The following is a 19,777-nucleotide window of genomic DNA, read 5'->3' on the forward strand; positions in this document are numbered from 1 at the left end:
GCTATGAATATATTGGTTTTGTGCTTTCAAATTGAATTATGTATTGTTTATATCACTCGTGTAATCATTTGATCAATGGATGAGTGACTGCTTAGTAATTTTCAAATCAATTGCATTGTTCTAATTATGCTTAACTTTCAACCAACAAGTGGTGGTATATAAATGGAAAATGCATAAACAAATGCTTTCATATAACGTACATAATCGGTATAAATCAAGTGTATGAAACCAATGATATCAAATTGTATAACTTTATGCATGTAGCATGTGGCCTGCATTGTATTCTATCATAATAGTAGGTTTAATTGACTAACAACAAGCCACAATCGATTAACCATCACATAAAATGCAATTCTATGCAAAATTGAATCACACATAATCGATTAACTTCAGTAAAAATTGCATTATTCTTTTTATTTATTTTGGCAATATGTGTAAGAATGAGATTACAACTACGAAGTGGGGGGGGAACTAAGAGGGGATGAATTAGTTGACTTAAAATTATGGCCACTTTTTTCTGCAAAATCAAGAGTTATAGTGCAGCGGAAAATATATGCAGAAATTAAACAGATAAATAATCAAAGAGATAAAGGAGAAGAAAATAAATAAGGATTTTTATACTGGTTCACCTTCTTGTCCACCGAAGGCTACGTCTAGTACTCTTGCAGCACAAGAGATTTCTTCACTAAAGATTATGAGTTGCAATTACAATACGTCACCTCGAGATCTCTATGTACCTTACACACTCCCTAATCCTTATTCACTCTTGGAAAATCACATTTCCAAGTGATTTTAATCCCCTTTCTTATCACACCCTTATGAAAGAAAGTATTTTGCAATAGAAATGAAGAATGTACAACAATGCCAGATTGCCTTTACAAGTTTGAAAGTAATATATAACTTGCAATCCAATCAACTCTTTTAAATACTTAGTAATAATGCTCTTTATAAGTTGGTAAACTTTGAAACACTTTAATTTAAGCAACTTTAGAAAAATCAACTTTGAAAGTTTAAGAACAAGTTGCCAAAAGTGCAGAAAATAATTTCAAAATGTGTGTAAGAGATTTTAAAATTTGTAAGAGAGTTATGTGTTTGTGTTGTGAGATTCAATTCCTTTAAATAGACTTTCCAATCACCCATAGTGCCTCTACAGAAAGGTAGGAATAGATTCGAATGAAGACATTTCGTTTGGGATGAAAACCTTTCATTTTGAAATATGAAAGCTGAGAAAATAGCTCTTAGCAATCGATTACAACCAGTGGGTAATCGATTACCCAAACATTCAGTCCACTGGGCATTTAAATTCGATTTAGAGTAATCGATTACAACAAGTGGGTAATCAGTTACTCAACTTCATTAAAACTGATAATCTTGTACTCAAAGACAGTAATGGATTACTGTGATCAATTTTAAGTTGGATAACTCTTTTCTCACACACGTAACTTTTTACTTAGATGCAGTAACCCGTTACACACTATTTTTGAAAATTGTTTTGAGTATATTGAGGTGTTTCAATTTTCTTTTAAAAATAGTTTGAGCCTTACTACTTTTGTATATTCAAGAGTATAGGATAGAAGTACCTATTTAGACTTAGACTACTTTGTCTTGAAGCTTTGTCTTTATAAGTATTCTTCCTTTTATTATTTTTGGTGATGTTGGTGTCTTCATCAAAACCGTGCCAAGGTCAGGAGCAAAGATCTTCTTCACAATATACCCCTTTTTGATGATGACAAACCAATATCTTCTTTAATAGTGTAGTTTTCTGAGAGCAACATACTTTGAGACATGTTAAGATGATTTGAGTATGCTCCCCCTATTTTGTATGTTCCCCCTTTCATTTGGAGTTATGTGCCTGAAATGTTTTAAACAAAAAATACACTCTCCCAACTTTTCTCCCCTTTTGACTTCATCAAAAAGTAGAAAAGCCAAGAGTTTCCAGCACAATATATATATAGCATACATATTCATAAGATATAAAGTGAACATCACAATGCATATCATAAAACATAGATGTTTAGATATTTGTTCACAAATAACAACAACAAAATAACATAAAGCAAATTTTGTCCGAAAATATGAAATGATTACAACCAGAGAATTAGTAAATTGTTCAGAATTATGCATCAATACAAACATAAATCCTAGACACAATCTAAGATTCAAGCTTAGAGTTGTCTTCATCAACATCCATGATACTCAGCTTAGAAGAGAGATGATGATGTTCAAATTGGATTTGTTGATTCTGAGTATCAAAGGCATCCATTCGGTTAGTGATGTAGCCTCGAAGAGATAAGAAACTCTTCCATAATCATTTGATTGGAAGGCATGACATCAGATGAGGAAGATTGAGCATGAAACTCAGAAGGTTGATGTTCAGGAGGGTTAGGATTAGTAGGTTCTAGTTGATCAGCAGGAGCAGTTGGTCTGTCGGATTGATGTTTATAGGTGCAGCGATCATGAGGATCTATGGAGAAACCCATTTTATGGACAACTTCCACGTCAATCTTGCTTTCATGAAGATTTAGAGCAACCTTGGTTTCGCCGTTAGTAGAAACACCAATATGTTGAAGAATATTGGTTATGAAAATTGCATAGGGCAAGGGGCTTTGAGTTCCTCGAACATTCCACATTTGTCTTTTTATCATCTGAGTCCAATTGATTTTGATGTTAAACTTCATAGATTACATCAATTGGAGTTCTATGTCACTAATTTTAGAATGGTTTGAAAATTTCGGTAAAATGATAGCTCAGAAAATAATGAAGCAAACGATCTTCAAGTTTGAGATGTCCAACAGATAGGATATCTCTATTTTTAACAGTCTCAAATAAATCCCTGTTGCTTACGCATTTCTTTTTCCTCTTTACAAATTCTACACAGAGGATGGTAGAAATCCTTTTGATCATAGTTATCCCATTCACTTACAAGGCCGAAACCTGTTATGCTACCTTGATAGGGATGTTACAGAACAATGAACTAAAAGTTTTTAAATCCAAAACAATGTCTTTTCTTTTCATATAGGGAGTAATACGATTTTTCCGAAAATTCATGTTGCAATAAAATACTCGAATAAGTTCAGGATAAATGACGTTAGTTTCATAGCAAAAGTCATAAAAGATAAGGAAAAAGAAAATTTTCAAATTCAAAATTCCCCACATTACCGTATTTCGGAGTAAAGATGATTCGACCATGAAAGTGCTCTTCAAAGACTTTACATTGCTCATCATTAGCAAGAAGTCGTGTAAAATCCAGAGGGTTATAATCCAAAGATGAAGTTCCTTGGTTCCTTTGAGTCACATTTGTGCGTTGCTTCTTTGATCTAGAAGAGGTTTTTGAGTTTTTTGGTTTTTGGGTTTTGGATATTTGGGGGTTTTTGATTTAAGTCACTAAACATGAAAATGATGGTGTAGAAGTGTTTAGAGTTGAAAATATGATATGAATAGACACAAAAATCACCCAAAACAGATCAAAAACTAAGATTTTAGAGATTTAGAGGGTTAAGCACGAGTTGAGGAAGATGAGTTTGAAAAAATGCAGAAAAATCACATATATAAGTGCATAGAGTAATCAATTACTCAAATTGAAAAAATTAAAATTTTTAAACAACAACTTTGAGTAATTGATTACATCATTTACGTAATCGGTTACTGAAACTCCATGTTTAACCCTGTAATTAGTTACTCTCTAGAGTAATCGATTACTGACCCCAAAAAAACTTATTTGTACGCATGCTGATGCTATAAAAATGATTTTTAACCAAAAATTTGAAAGAATTAAACATAAATAAGCACTTTTAAGTACAAGTAGGCATGAGATAAACATAATGAAGCGCACATATAATCATATAATCATGTTAAGATAGGTAAGCTTCATCAAGAATGCCTAATCCTCGTCTAATTTTGTAAAAAGGTACTTTAGCTAATGGTGTAGTGAAGATATCTGCTAGTTGGTTATGAGTATCAAGGAATTGAACGATCATGTCTTTCTTTTGGACATGGTCCCTAAGGAAGTGATGCCTTATATCTATGTGTTTGGTTCAAAAATGCATAACATGATTCTTTGTGAGGTTTATAGCACTAGTATTGTCACATTTTAAAGGAGAGTACCCCAAGTCTAAGCCATAATCTCGTAATTGTTGTTTAAGCCACAACACTTGGGCACAACAACTACCTGCTACTATATATTCAGCTTTAGCAGTGCTTAGGGCAACACATGCTTGTTTCTTACAAGACCAAGAGACTAAAGCATTTCCTAGAATGTGACAAGTACCACTTGTAATTTTCCTCTCAGTTTTTCATCCAGCAAAATCTGAATCTGAATAACCAGCCAAATCATATATATTTCCTTTTGGATATCATAGCCAACATCAGTTGTGCCTTTAAGATATTTCATGATTCTCTTAACAACAACTAAGTGTGATTCTTTTGGTTTAGATTGATAGCATGCACACAGATATACACTAAACATGATGTTAGGTCTACTGGAAGTTAAATATAAAAGAGATCCAATCATACCTCGACACTTTGATATTTCAATATATTTTCCAGTTTCGTCTATATCGATGTACGTACTAGATCCAATAGGAGTAGCTATTGGCTTGTAGTCATCCATATTGAATCTTTTCAGCAAATTTCTGTAATACTTGGATTGACTTACAAAAATGCCATTATCAAGTTGTTTGATTTGTAATCGAATATCCAAGGAAGTAATTCAACTTACCCATCATGGACATTTCAAACTCTCCATGCATCATTAGTAGAACCAAAACTTCATTAGTAGAACAAAAAACAATATCATCTACATAAATTTGAACGAGAAGAGTATGATGATTTATTTTCTTTATAAAGAGTGTAGTGTCGACCTTCCCTTTGGTGAATCATTTTTCATGTAAAAAATTGGTTAGACGTTAGTACCATGTGCGTGGAGCTTTCTTCAAGCCATAGGGAGGTTTCTTTAATTTGTAAACATGAGAAGGATGTTTGTAATCTTCAAAACCAAGAGGTTGTTCTACGAACACTTCCTCTTGAATATATCCATTTAGAAAATCACTCTTTACGTCGATTTGATATAGCTGAAAATTTAAAGAACATGCATATGCAAGTAATAACCTAATAGCTTCAAGTCTAGCAACCGGAGCAAAGGTTTCATCAAATTCTATACATTCTTCTTGATTGTATATCATTGGACTAATAGTCTAGCTTTATTTCTAACAATAATACCATTTTCATCAGATTTATTTCAAAATATCCAACGAGTTCCTATAACATGCCTATTTTTAGGTCTAGGAACAAGTTCCGAAACTTCATTTCTCTCAAACTCGTTTAATTCTTATTGTATCGCAAGAATCCAATGTTCATCCTCGATTGCATCATCAATCTTGGAGGGTTCTATTTGAGAAATGAAGGTCATGTTTAGACAAGCATTTTCGAGCATTAATCGGGTAGTGACACCCTTACTTATATCACTAATGATATTGTCAATAGGATGATCTTGATGAGTTCTCCATTCTTTTGGTAAATCAGAGTGAATATGCTCTTCTTGAGAAGATAGATCATCATCCATTTTCAAATGCTCAGAATTAGTTGTAGAATCATATATAGAAATTTCTTTAGTAGCAGAACTTGGCAAGTCCTCTTCATCAAAGGTTAACCCATCCTTTATTACAGGATTGGTTCATCAAAAGATACATGAATCGATTCTTCCAGAGCTAGAGTTCTTTTATTAAAAACTCTAAGCTTTACTCGTAAGAGAGTAGCCTAGGAAGATACCTTCATCAACTTTTGCATCAAACTTGCCTAAGTTATCCTTACCATTATTTAAAACAAAGCATTTACAACCAAATACATGCAAATGAGAAATGTTTGGTTTTCTACCTTTAAAGAGTTCATAGGGGGTTTTCATAAGACCGATTCTTTCTCTCTAGAACACCATTTTGTTGTGGTGTTCTAGGAGCAAAAAAAATTGTGATTGATGCCAAGGTCATCACAGAATTCTTCAAATGAAGAGTTTTGAAATTCCTCCCATGATCACTTCTTATAGCAGCAGTTTTTAGTGATTTTTTATTCTAAACTCTTTTAGCATAAATACTAAAGGCTTTGAATGTCTCATTCTTATGAAATAAGAATAGAATCAAAGTATATCTTGAAAATTTGTCTCTACTATAACAAGAGCATAATAGTTACCACCATAACGTTTTGTCATCAAGGGGCCAAATAAGTCCATGTGTAGTAACTACAATGGTCTATCAGAAGAAACCATATTATTAGGTTTAAAAGAAGTTTTTATTTGTTTACCCATTTGACAAGCACTACATAGTTTATCTTTAACAAACTTCATTTTGGGTAAAGCAACAACTAAATCTTTCTTTATGAGTTTTATATGGGGCATATGTATATGAGCAATTATCCTATGCCAAAGTCATGCATCATGATTATCATTAGCAACTAAACATGTTATTGGTAAAGAGGAGTCTATGTCAATCATATATAAGAAGATTCTATGTCAATCATATATATATTATTTATCCTCTTACCAATGAGTTTAGAGTTTTGAGAATTCTTACTTTCGATGATGCACTTATATGGGTAGAATGCCACATGGAAGCCTTTGTTGCATAATTGACTTATGCTTAGAAGATTATGTTTGAGTCCTTCAACATATAATACACCTTCTATGGTTGTTGAGGGTGGCTTGGCAATTCTACCAACTCCAAGTATTTTTCCCTTGTTGTTATCACCATATGTGACATAGCTTTTGTCCCTTGGAGTGAGGACATAGAACTTGTTTCTATCGCCCGTCATGTGTTTTGAGCAGCCACTATCCAAGTATCATAAGTTGCATGTAACTCTCAAATTATCCTGCAAACCAATTAAGTTTTATTAGGTACCAAATATTCTTTGGGTCCTACATAGTTAGTACCTTTCTCAATCCATCTAAAATGACCTAGGGGTACACCATATTTTCTAATTTTACAAGTACTTGGTGTATGTCCATGGATTTTACAATATGTACATGTGGGTTGATGTTTATGTATCATAATTTATTATTACTATCTTTAAACGCATGGATACTTTGTTTTTCAACGTTTATCTTAGTTGAGACACTTTGTTTCTTAGAAACATGGCTTTTTGAATAGTCGAGACCTCTTCGGCCTGTTGAGTTTCTCTGATCATTAATGATCTTTTCTAAACTTTTACTACTCTTGTTTGTCTTATTAAGTTCGAGACTTAAAGTTGACATTTTATTTTCAAGAATAATGCAGTTTTGACATGAAGATGATGAGGGTTTGTTTCTAAATGTGTCTAACTCAGTTGTTTGTTTTAGAAACATTTTTGTGAGTTTAACATATTCATCATGCAAGTCATTACATGCAGTTTGTAATTCAGAAGAATATAGTTGAGTATTATTTACCTCTTCGTCATCAGAATGATGAGATGCCATCAAGAAAAGATGTGCTTGTTCTTCATTTTCTTGTTTAGAAGCAGAATTGGTATCATTGTCTTCCCAAGCAATGTAGGCTCTCGTCCAGTCCTCATTTCATTCTTCTTTTTGAAGGAGTTCTTTTTCAAGTTTGGATAGTCCATCTTCATATGGCCAGGCTTGCTACATTCGAAGCATGTGAAATTTTGGTTTGAAGTGGAGGTGTCATTATTCTTGGTGAATTTTCTCATTTGTCCAGTTTTACCACTCTTTTTCCTATTAAGGAACTTGCTAAACTTCTTTACAAGAAGACTCATGTCTTCCATTACTTCCTTCTCAGATTCTTCTTCTGATGATTCATATTTTTCTACTTTTGCCTTAAGAGAGATATTCTTTTTTTTTCTTGCTCTTCGTGTTGGTCAAGTTGGCTGATTTCTAATTCATGTTCCTGTAATTTTCCAAACAAAGCAGCCAAAGACATTTTTGATAAACTTTTATTTTCAGCAATGGTCGTTACCTTGGGTTGCCATGTTCTGGTGAGTGATCTTAGAACCTTCAAGTTCAAGTCACTGTTTGATTGTACCTTACCACGTGCAATAAGGTGATTTATAAGATGAGTAAACCTCTTTTTAAGATCCATAATTTTCTCTCCAGGTTTCATACGAAACATTTTATATTACAGGGAAAGAGTGTTGAGTCTTGATCTTTTTACCTCCTCTATTCCTTCATGTGATGTCTCTAGAGTATCCCACATTTCTTTGGCAGGTTTGCAGTTTGATACTCTAAAGAACTCGTCTATACCAAGTGTTGATGTGAGGATGTTCTTTGCTTTGAGATCATACTGCACCTTCTTTTTATCTTCATCATTCCATGAAGATTTGGGCTTTACTTCTCTTATGGTCCTTCTTCAACATCATATGGTCCTTCTTCAATTGCATTCCATATGTCCATGTCTTGAGATTCTATGAAGATCCTCATTCTGATTTTCCAAAATTCATAGAACTCTCCGACAAAGCTTGGAGGGCATTTGATGTTGGAACCTTCTCCTAGGAATGATCTTGAGGCCATCCTTGATATAGGATCAGATTTGAGAATAACTTACTCAAAACTAGCTCTGGTGCCAATTGTAAGAAGGAGATTGCAACTAAGAGGGGGGGGGGATGAATTAGTTGACTTAAAATTATGGCAACTTTTTCTGCAAAATCAAGAGTTAAAGTGTAGCAGAAAATACATGCAGAAATTAAACAGATAAATAATCGAAGAGATAAGGGAGAAGAGATTACATAAGGATTTTTATACTGGTTCACCTTCTTGTCCACCGAAGGTTACATCTAGTACTCTTGCAGCACAAGAGATTTCTTGACTAAAGATTATGAGTTGTAATTACAATATCTCACCCCGTCTAGTAATATTTCTACGTATAGTAATATAACTTGAAATTCAATCAACTCTTTTGTATACTTAGTAATAATGTTCTTTATAAGTTGGTAAACTTTGAAACACTTTACTTTAAGCCACTTTAGAAAAATCAACTTTGAAAGTTTAAGAACTATTTGCCAAAAGTGTAGAAAAATAATTTCAGAATGTGTGTAAGAGCTTTTAAAATTTATATGAGAGTTGTGTGCTTGTGTTGTGAGATTCAATGCCTTTAAGTAGACTTTCCAATCACCCATAGTGCCTTTACGAAAAGATAGGAATAGATTTGAATGAAGACATTACTTAGGGATGAAAACCTTTCATTTTGAAATCGGAAATCCGATGCAACAACTCTCAGTAATCGATTACAACCAGTGGGTAATCAATTACCCAAACATTCTGTCCCCTGGGCATTTAAATTCGATTTAGAGTAATCGATTACAGCAAGTGGGTAATCAGTTACTCAACTTCATTAAAACTGATAATTTTTTACTCAAAGACAGTAATGGATTACTCTGATCAGTTTTAAGTTGGATAACTCTTTTCTCACACTTGCTGATAAAACTTGAAGATGCAAGCGTGTATCACATATGTTTTGATGAAGACAAAGGACACACATAGTTTGATGAAGACAAAAGATTGATATAGACAAAGGATCGACAACATGGTGAATGTTCAAGGACAAGTTTGAGAGGATGAGCAAATCAACAAACAACAAAGTATCAACTATAAAGTCAAAACTCAAGATTATACAAGGCAAATCATGCAAAAGAAGATATAGTTATTTACATGCACATACATGCATGACCATATGTTTTGAATGCGTTTAAAAAGTGTTTTAAATCATACGTCATTCCAAGACATGCATCATTAGGTTATAAATCATGTAGAAGGTTGATTCATCATTTGAAATATGTTTTAGAAAACCTTTAACCAATTAACAGATGTGTTAATCGATTCATCCTTGGGATGAACATGCTAATCAATTAAATGGTGAGTTAATCGATTAAGGTGGTTGTTGATTCTGTTTCCTGTTATTTTCAAGAAACCCGTTAATTGATTAAGGTTCAGTATAATCGATTAACTTCAGTTAAAAACAAAATAGTATTTTAGCCGAAGTTTTTCATATTGCTAACGAATGTTCAGAGGGTTAGAACTCATTTTCGAAACAAAGAGTTTTACACATTTTTCAAGAAATCTTAAGCTTAAACTTCCATATCTTATAGAAAGATTTCCTAAGTGTTCTTTTGAGAAAAGAAAAGGGTGAATCTTTACAAGATACCCGTTGAGCTTAATTGTCATATCTTTGTGAAAAAGAAACCTTGCACCTCACGCATTTTATTCTGTAATTGTTTGATCTTTGAGAAGGGTTCTTAGATTTTAAAAAGAGTGTAAAATATGCATATTGAGGTGCATATGTGTCTTGAAGAAAATTGTTAGACTAAGGGATAAACACATTCTCTTGGTGTGTTGTATCACCATAGAAGGAGAATAGGTTTGCGAAAACCCTAGCAGCGGTTTGGTAAGTGTCTTCGCGAGAAGCAAGAGGCCTTGGTTGTAAGCGATACTTAGGTTGGGGCTAGAATCGTGAACAGTGAGGTATCCTAGTAGGCGAGCTTTGTAGTAAAACCGAAATGGTGGTTTAAGATCCAAGAAAGGAGCATTTTGCGTCTTGTATAGGAATTGTGTTTGTAAGAACATTGAATTTCCATAGTGAAGAAAAATTTTCCAAAATCAAAAAGAGGGACCTGGATGTAGTTTGCATGTAGACCCGCAAACGAACCAGGATAAAAGCCGAGTCTAATTCTTCTTTTCCCTTATATTTTTACATTTCCGCTTTACTTGATTTAATTAACTTGACATTCATATAATTATGTGATAATTGCATATTCTGTATTGTGCATTTACTATTCTAAACTGTCTGTAATAAGTGCATATAAGTTTGGTTGAATCTTGGTAATCTTGGAAGATTGAAAGAAAATTGTTTTAACTATAACTGTACTACATAATCGATTAAGTAGTTAGTTAATCAATCAAGTCTCCTTTATTCGATTAAACAGTGTGTAAATTTGTGTTTCTTATTTGTTTATCGAACGACGGTAATTGTGTATTGTATCACCTATTCACCCTTCCTAGGTGAGTGGCCGAGTCCCATGGGACCCAACAAGTAGTATCAGAGCTAGTACGATCGTGCTAGCTTAGCCGCTTAAATCATTGATCCTAGGCACTTTTACCATGGGCTCTTCTAACTCGTTTAGTAGTGATGGCGCATTCATCGACTGCCTTCCGATTTTCAGTGGCGAGGGGTACGCCTAGTGGAAAATCTGAATGAGGATTTTTATAGAGGCCATTGATACGAAAATTTGGGATTCTGTAGAAAATGGACCTTTCGTTTAACTACACATAGTGAACGGAAAAATGAAAGAGAAACCTAGAAGTTTCTTGACCAACGAGGAAAAGAGAAAAGTGTTATTTGATTTGAAAGCAAAAAAAAATTATAACCTCTGCACTCTCATATGATGAGTTCTTTAGAGTTTCTTAGTGCAATAGTGCCAAGGATATGTGGGACACTTTACAAGTAACCCACAAAGGCACTAGTGAGGTCAACCGATCTAGATTAAATACATTGATGCATGATTATGAGCTATTTCACATGTTTCCACATGAGTCTATTTCTGATTTACAAAAGCGATTTACTTACATGATTAACCATCTCATTGCATTAGATAAATCATTTGCCAAACATGAGCTAAGTGTTAAAGTGTTGAGATGTTTAGACAGGAAATGGTAACCCAAGGTGACTACCATCATGGAGTCAAAGAACTTGGAACAAAGGACACTCGCAACCTTATTTGGCAAACTTCAAGAACATGAGTTGGAATTAAGACGTTTGACACTTGATGAACAAATGGACGAGGACGATTCGTCAACAAGCATCTCGGAAAATGAAGAATCATACAAGATTTGTCTAATGGCTCAAAATCTGAAATCTTGCAAAGTAAGTGAGAAAGATGAGCCTAGTGAGGTATACTCATACGAATCTATCTGAAATTCCAATATACTTCCCATGTATGACATGCTTTATGATTCTTATGTTGAAATGCATGAAGAACTTAAAATGTTAGCTAAAAAGAATAGAGAAAGAAAAAGGTTAATTTTAGATCTTGAATAGATGATATGTGAATTGCAAAAATTCATTGATATGCTGAAAATTGAAAATGAAACCTTAGATGCTAAATATGCTAACTCTTCATGAGATTGTACTTTTAACTTAAATGTGACATCTATTTGTGAAAATTGCATTTGCATGAAAAATGAACACAATGTCTTAAATGATAATCTTGCTAATTTCACATATAGTTATCACAAGTCAAACAACTTACTTGCTACATATGAAAATGATGGGATTAAATCTAGTTCGGAAGATATGCATGCAAATAACATATTTCACAAGAATCAAGTAAATGTTCTAAAAATTTCACATCTTGAATCCCCTACTTGTTTCTATTGTGGATTGTATGTCATACCTTGAATGCATGTAATGTTAGAATGCATGATGTTCGAAATGGAAATTGTGTATGGATTACTAAGAAACATAATCCCCAAGCTACTAACATCAAGGGACCCAAGCTTAGTTGGGTACCCAAGAAAAGTAAGTAATTGTATTTTGTAGGTGAGCCTAAGGACATATGGACTTCAACTTTCATTATGGACAACAAGTGTTCTAGGCATATAAGAAGGTGAGAAGATCAAACTTCTTTGACTTGTCACCAAAGGAAAGGAGACTATGATACTTATAAGCAACTTGTCATCACAAATGCTTGAAGATAGGAAACATTGTACAATAAAGGTAAAACAAGGTATCGCTTCTTAACTACAAGTATTCCATAACTAAGTGTCATAAATATATTCAATAATGAAATCCTAGCAAGGCCATAAACTCAAGAATCATGAATTCCCCCGCAAATCAATTTTAGGCCTAATGCTTCGTATGTTACATTTACAATGTTTTAAATGCAAACATGATATTATTATACTAGTATAAGAATCTTTCAATCATGTTTCAATTAATAAGTGAATGTAGAAATGCCATCTAGGATTTTCTAATCATGTTGAAGCACAACAAGTTAAATAACATACTAATGCAATTTAACCAAAACTATTTTTTTTGGAAAGTCTATACGAATTTAATGCTTGATTAAGCCATCTCCAAAAGAGGATAAAGGTATGCTTACTATTTTGTAGGTACTAATGAGGATAAATACTTCAAGAATTGGTATTCTATGCAAGAAAAGGACAAGAATCAAAGTTTGAAGGAAGGCCAAAGAAAACATCAAAGAATGGCAAGCTTCAAACATCTTGATAAAGATGAGGTAAAGCATGTGAGGTAACCAAATATCATGATAAATACTGCTCTACAATGTCTAATCACATGTTATGTCCGATATATTACCTAAGTGTTAGAGTGCATGCTAGACTTCTAGATAATCCTAAAAGTTCACTTATCACCATAATATGCATGTGTTCTTAATTGTAAAATGCATTCTTGTTTGCATATGATTTCATGCTTTTTTGGCTATGTGTTAAGTGCACATTAGGTGTTTAGGATAGATCTTTATCTTAGAGTCTTAGCAAATCTATAAGCTAATTCAATCTGTGCCAAAATTTGTTTATGTGACTTATTTAATTGATTGTTCTGTGTTTTAATCGATTACCTCGACTTTTTCAAATTGTCTTAATCGATTAATTGTTCCCTTAATCGATTACTTGGGCTCAAAATGTTTTAAAATTTTAATCGATTAAGCTGGAACATAATGGATTAACTATGTAAAAATTTCAATCTTGTTAATCGATTAACACAGAGGTTAATCAATTAAGTGCAGTAATAAAACAAATTGGACATTAGTTACAGGTTACGTTTTTGTAAAACCCTAACCTCGTGAACATTGTCCTCTTGTTTGAAATTGATCCTACAATTCTTCTCAAACTCATATTAGAGTTACCCATTCCCTTCTTCTTGCCCTCTCTAAGCATCCAACCTATCAGTTCGTTTCAAATTGAAAAACCAAGCTTTTCCTCTTTCAAACCCTAACTTTGTTTTTCACCCATAATCGATTACCCATCCAATTGATTATGCAACTATGAGTAATGAGAGACCAAAGAGAGTGAAATATATAGGTGGTGCAAATCATTCTCTACGTCATCATGGACGTGCAAGAAATCCCAATGCTGAAGGTTCCTCTTCAGCAAGGCAGAATCCTCCATTGGGTTTAGACCCATTTTATGCTCCTGCTTTTCAAGCAGAGAGGTTGTCTCGGTTCATAAGCCATAAACCTACATACATTCGTTATGCCGACACGACGTGGATGGTGGATCAAGGATTTCAATTCCAGCATGAATTAGAGGCACAAGGGGTTGTGCGTTTTCTGGAATTAAATGGTAATATTTACCCATCTCTGGTTCCGGAATTTTATGCTAATTTTCAGTATAAGGATGGTGGGTATAAGAGTATGGTGAAAGGAAAGCTGATTTTGATGAATGATGTGATGTTTATGGATGTGGGAGGCTTACCCTATGATGGTGGTACCCTTGGAGACTGCAACAACAACAAATGGAGTAGCTATGACTCTAAAGAGGTATATAAGTTGTGCTTAAGGGAACCTCATTACTTTGTGCGAAGTGAGCTCACAAAAGTTGGTTCATTAACCATAGAAAATAGGCTTTTAGATTACCTGATAGCTTACATATTAGTTTTGTGCAACATTAATCATGTGCAACCTACTGTAAATGATTTGAAGCATATGTTTGTTGTTAAAGAAGGAATGTTGATTAGCTGGCCCGATGAGATTCTCAAAGTCATGTATGGTATTGCATCATCTTCTTCGAGATTGTTGGCTTGTGGAATATTTATCTCTTGTGTCATTGATCACTTAGAGATTGACACATCTGGTGCGGAGATAATTGTTGTGAATTCTAGAGAGCATATGGTCCACGAGAACATTATTCACAAGATGAGTATTTACAATTATGGAGGTGAATGTATGTATCAAGAGGATTACATGACCACAGTGGATTTAGAAATGTCTGAAGAAGAAGGTGGTGAGCATGGTGAGCAAAACCAGGGATATCAAATGTCGAGGCATCTGATTTGCCTCAAGGATCTTCATTTAGTCTGGCTCATCTTGATGCCATGGAACAACGCCTTAATGAGCATATTGAATCAAGGAACCAAGAAGTTGTATATAGGATACAATCTATGGAGGATAGGCTTATGGTGGAGTTTCGAAGACAGGATGAAGAGAATCAAAATTGTTTTGAGGAGCTTCACTTTATGTTTAGTTCCTTCGGTGGATTTCTGCAAGCACCTCCTAGCTAGCTTAGGATGTCTAATGTGTCCTAGTTAGGTGTTGTTTTTAGGAGTTTTGTGTAATCCTTTGGTGTTGCATTGTCATTTTTCAAACTTGTTTTGTTTATTTTTGTGCTTTGATTGGAAAAATGTAACCATAACATGCTATAAATGAATATGTTGGTTTTTTGCTGTTAAAATTGAATTATGTATTACTTTTATTACTTTTGTAAATCACTTGATCAATAGATGAATGAATGCTAGAAATTTTCAAATCTATTTGCATCGATCTAATTGTGTGCAATTTTCAATTAACATGTGGTATGGAAAATGATATCATAAATAAATGTCATTAACAAGAGGTATCAACTAGTGGTAAAGTAAACATTTTCATGAAATGTACATAAGTGATATAAAACAAGTGGTACTATACAAAAATAAGTGCATGAAACCAGTAATAACCAAGTGTATACCATTTTGCCAATAACATGTCGCCTGCACTGTTTTCTGCCATATCAATAGGTTTAATCGATTAATAGTAGGTCATAATCGATTAACCATTATATAAAATGCATTTTTGTGAAAATTTGAGCAAGGCTTAGTCGATTAAGTAAAATGTTAATCGATTAACTCCAGAAGAAATTTCATTGTTTGTTCTTTCTTTTGGAAATATACTTTCATATATGACTTTACTTTTTGATCATGCCAAAAGGGGGAGAAAGGTTGTTGTTTATGTTTTGCAGGACTTACAAGAGAAGATAAGTTGAGGCTTCCGCAACGAAAAAGAATAAATCACCCAATGCTCAAAATGAGGGGGAGCAAAAGGGAGAAACGCGCATCAACTTACAAGAACAAGGTAAAACATAGTTGATTGTCATCAAGCAGATCCAACAAAGAATTGTCAGATCCAACAACTTGTTAACAAATGTCAACATGTGTTTGTCATCATCAAAATGGGGAGATTGAAGATGCAAGCATGCATGAATGAGAGATTGAAGATGCAAGCATGCATCATACATGTTTTGATGAAGACAAAGGACACACATAGTTTGATGAAGACATAAGATTGATAAAGACAAAGGATCGAGAACATGGTGAATGTTCAAGGACAATTTTGAGAGGATGAGCAAATTAACAAACAACAAAGTATGAACTATAAAGTCAAGACTCAAGATTATACAAGGCAAAGCATTCAAAAGAAGATCTTGGGGTTAAGTATTTTTATATCTTTATTAGGTCTTAAGTTGCTTTCTTAGTAAGAGTCTAGCCTAGGATAAACACCAATGAAAGTCTCACAAGCTAAAATCAATCATACATAATAAGAGACTTACATGCACACATACATGTTTTACATGCACATACATACATACATGATCATATGTTTTGAATGCATTTAAAAAGTGTTTTAAATCATACTTCATTTAAAGACATTCATCATTAGGTTATAAATCATGTAGGAGGTTCATTAATCATTTGAAATATGTTTTAGAAAACCTTTAATCAATTAACAGATGTGTTAATCGATTATCCTTGGGATGAGCATGTTAATCGATTAAATGGTGAGTTAATCGACTAAGGTGGTTGTTGATTCTGTTTTCTGTTATTTTCAAGAAACCCATTTAAAAACATAATAGTATTTTAACCCAAGTTTGTCATATTTCTAACGAATGTTCATAGGGTTAGAACACATTTTCGAAAGACATAATAGTATTTTAAGCTCAAACTTTCATATCTTTTAGAAAGATTTTCTAAGTGTTCTTTTGAGAAAAGAAAAGGGTGAATCTTTACAAGATACCCATTGATCTTAATTGTCATATCTTTGTGAAAAAGAAACCTTGGATCTCATGCATTTTATTATGTAATTGTAAGATCTTTGAGAAGGGCTCTTAGATTATAAGAAGAGTGTAAAATCGGCACATTGAGGTGCATATGTAACTTGAAGAAAATTGTTAGACTAAGGCATAAACACATTCTCTTGGTGTGTTGTATCACCATAGAAGGAGAATAGGTTTGGTAAAACCCTAGCTGCGGTTAGGTAAGTGTCTTCACGTGAAGCAAGAGGTCTTGGTTGTAAGTGATACTTGGGTTGGGGCTAGAGTCGCGAACAGTGAGGTATCATAGTAGACGAGCTTTGTAGTCAAACCGAAGTAGTGGTTTAAGATCCAAGAAAGGAGTGTCATGTGTCTTGTATAGGAATTGTGTTTGTAAGAACATTGAATTTCCATAGTGAAGAAAAATCTCCCAAGAACAGAAGGGGAGGCCGAAATATAGTTTACAAGTTAACCCACAATCAAACCTGGATAAAAGTCGAGTCTCATTCTTCTTTTCCCATATCTTTTTATATTTCTGCATTACATGATTTAATTAAATTGACATGCATATAATTCTCTGGTAATTGCATATTCTGTATTGTGCATTTACTGTTCTTAACTGTCTATAATAAATGCATGTAAGTTTAGTTAAATCTTGGTAATCTTGGAAGATCGAAAGAAAACTGTTTTAAGTATAACTGTACTACATAATCAATTAAGTAGTTAGTTAATTAATTAAGTCCGCCTTTAATCGATTAAACAATGTGTAAATTTATGTTTCTTCTTTGTTTATTGAATGACGGTAATTGTGTATTGTATCACCTATTCACCCTCCCCCCCTCTAGGTGAGTGGTAGAGCCCCATGGGACCCAACACAAACAAGTATCAACAATAATGTCAAGACTCAAGTTAATATAAGGCAAAGCATTCAAAAAAAGATCTAGAGGCTAAGTCTTTAATATCTTTATTAGGTCTTAAGATGCTTGCTTAGTTAGAGTCTAAGCTAGGATGGACCCCAATGGAAGTCTCACAAACTAAAGTCAATCATAACTAAAATCAGACTTACATGCATACATACATGATTTACATGCACATACATACATGATCATATGTTTTGAATGCATTTGGAAAGAGTTTTTAAATCATACATCATTGAAAGGCATGCATCATTCTTTTATAAATCATGTAGGAGGTTCATACACCATTGAAACATCATTTTAGAAAACCATTAATCGATTAACATATATCTTAATTGATTGATCATTGTTTTCTTGGGCACCCATTAATCAATTAAGTATGAGTTTAATCGGTTAAGGGTTGTTACTGTTCTGTTTTCTGTTATTTTCAAGAACCCATTAATAAATTAAGTTTAAATATAATCGATTAACTGTAGCTTAAAACATAATATTATTTTAACCCAAGTTTTTCACATTGCTTCATAATAGAGGTGAACATTGATTCATAGAGTTAGAAAACATATTCGAAATATCTTTACACATTTTGGTTCCGGAAATCTTAAGCTCTAACTTTCATATCTTTAGAGCTATTCTCAAAGTGTTATTTTGAGAAAATTAAGGAGTGAATCTTTACAAGTTACTCGTTGAGCTTTATTGTCAAATCTTTTGTTGAAAAAGAAACCTTGAATATCACACTTTTTGTTTTGTAATTGTGAGATCTTTGCGAACGGTTATTATATTGTGAGAAGAGTGGTCAAAGAAAATTGATAGACAAAGACAATTGATAAGTGCCAAACATACCTAAATTTCATACACTTTTATGGCACTTATCTTAAGCATAATTAGAAAAAACCAACTTAAGACAATACTTTTTGTATAAAATACCACAATCTTTTATATTTGTATGTGTATCTTCGTTTGATGTATTTTGTAGGAATTAAAAAGAAAAAAAGAAGAAAAAAGACTCATGGTCAACAAAGCAAAAAAGTCAAGAAAATTAAGGTGCTCAACCAGGCAACTAAGCGTGGAACAAGCCGCACTGAGCTGACCTGGACACTAGCCTGACCTGGAGCAAACTGCTCAACCAGGCAGTTGAGCATACCTGCTTAGCCGCTCAGCCTAGCACCAGACTAGGCCTGGCCCCGTCAGAAATTCAGCTTGACATGGTCAGACACGAGCTTGACACAAGCCCAAGCTGCTGAACAAGCAGCTCAGCAGAGAACCAGACTCCTGACCAGATCAGCATGCACCAGGCCACGTCCTAGTCAACACGGTCAGAAGCTGCTGAACAAGCAACTTAGTGGTGAAGCAGGTGCGTTGGGCGGTGCGCATCAGACTTGACTTAACCATCAAGCAAACCATGAAGTCATCCATGACCTCACCTTAAGTAGCCCACCATAGGCTTTCAGAAGTAGCTCACAATAGCTGGTTCCATAGCCCACACCTAGCTTTGATGAGTCAAGCACAAGGAGGTGACTAAGCTACTTGATCAAGGGACCAAACCCATGCTAAAGGGTTTGGTCAGCTGCTTAGCGGTCCAACCAAGTAGATCAGCGGTCCAGCATTGTGGCCTATAAATAGAGGCCATTTCATTTGAGCAATATATACCAAAATAGATCAAAAACACTTGAAAGAAAGAAATCTCTCACTAAAAACCTCTATCTGAAGTTCTTTCTTCATTTCTTAGTTTAGAGCTTTTAATTTCAAGTAAGTTTTGTAGTTTTTAGTTTAGAATTCAAGAGGAGAAAAGGAGAAGGCAAATGAGATGCAAAAATCAATTTTGTACTCTCATTTGGAACTCAAAAGCATCCAATCCTTGGATGGATAGCTC

At 33.9% G+C, this 19,777-nt stretch overlaps 1 long non-coding RNA gene across 1 annotated transcript in view; it reads left to right on the forward strand.

Moving 5' to 3' along the window:
• LOC109360088 overlaps positions 3,061–19,777 on the forward strand; it is a 22,184-nt gene continuing 5,467 nt past the window's right edge. The window contains exons 1-3 of the long non-coding RNA XR_002109106.1: positions 3,061–3,071; positions 3,236–3,237; positions 17,354–17,361. This is a non-coding gene — a long non-coding RNA (uncharacterized LOC109360088). The remainder of the gene's footprint in view (positions 3,072–3,235; positions 3,238–17,353; positions 17,362–19,777) is intronic.

This window comes from Lupinus angustifolius, chromosome LG11 (assembly GCF_001865875.1).
Source record: "Lupinus angustifolius cultivar Tanjil chromosome LG11, LupAngTanjil_v1.0, whole genome shotgun sequence".
In the NCBI taxonomy this organism is placed as follows: Eukaryota; Viridiplantae; Streptophyta; class Magnoliopsida; order Fabales; family Fabaceae; genus Lupinus; species Lupinus angustifolius.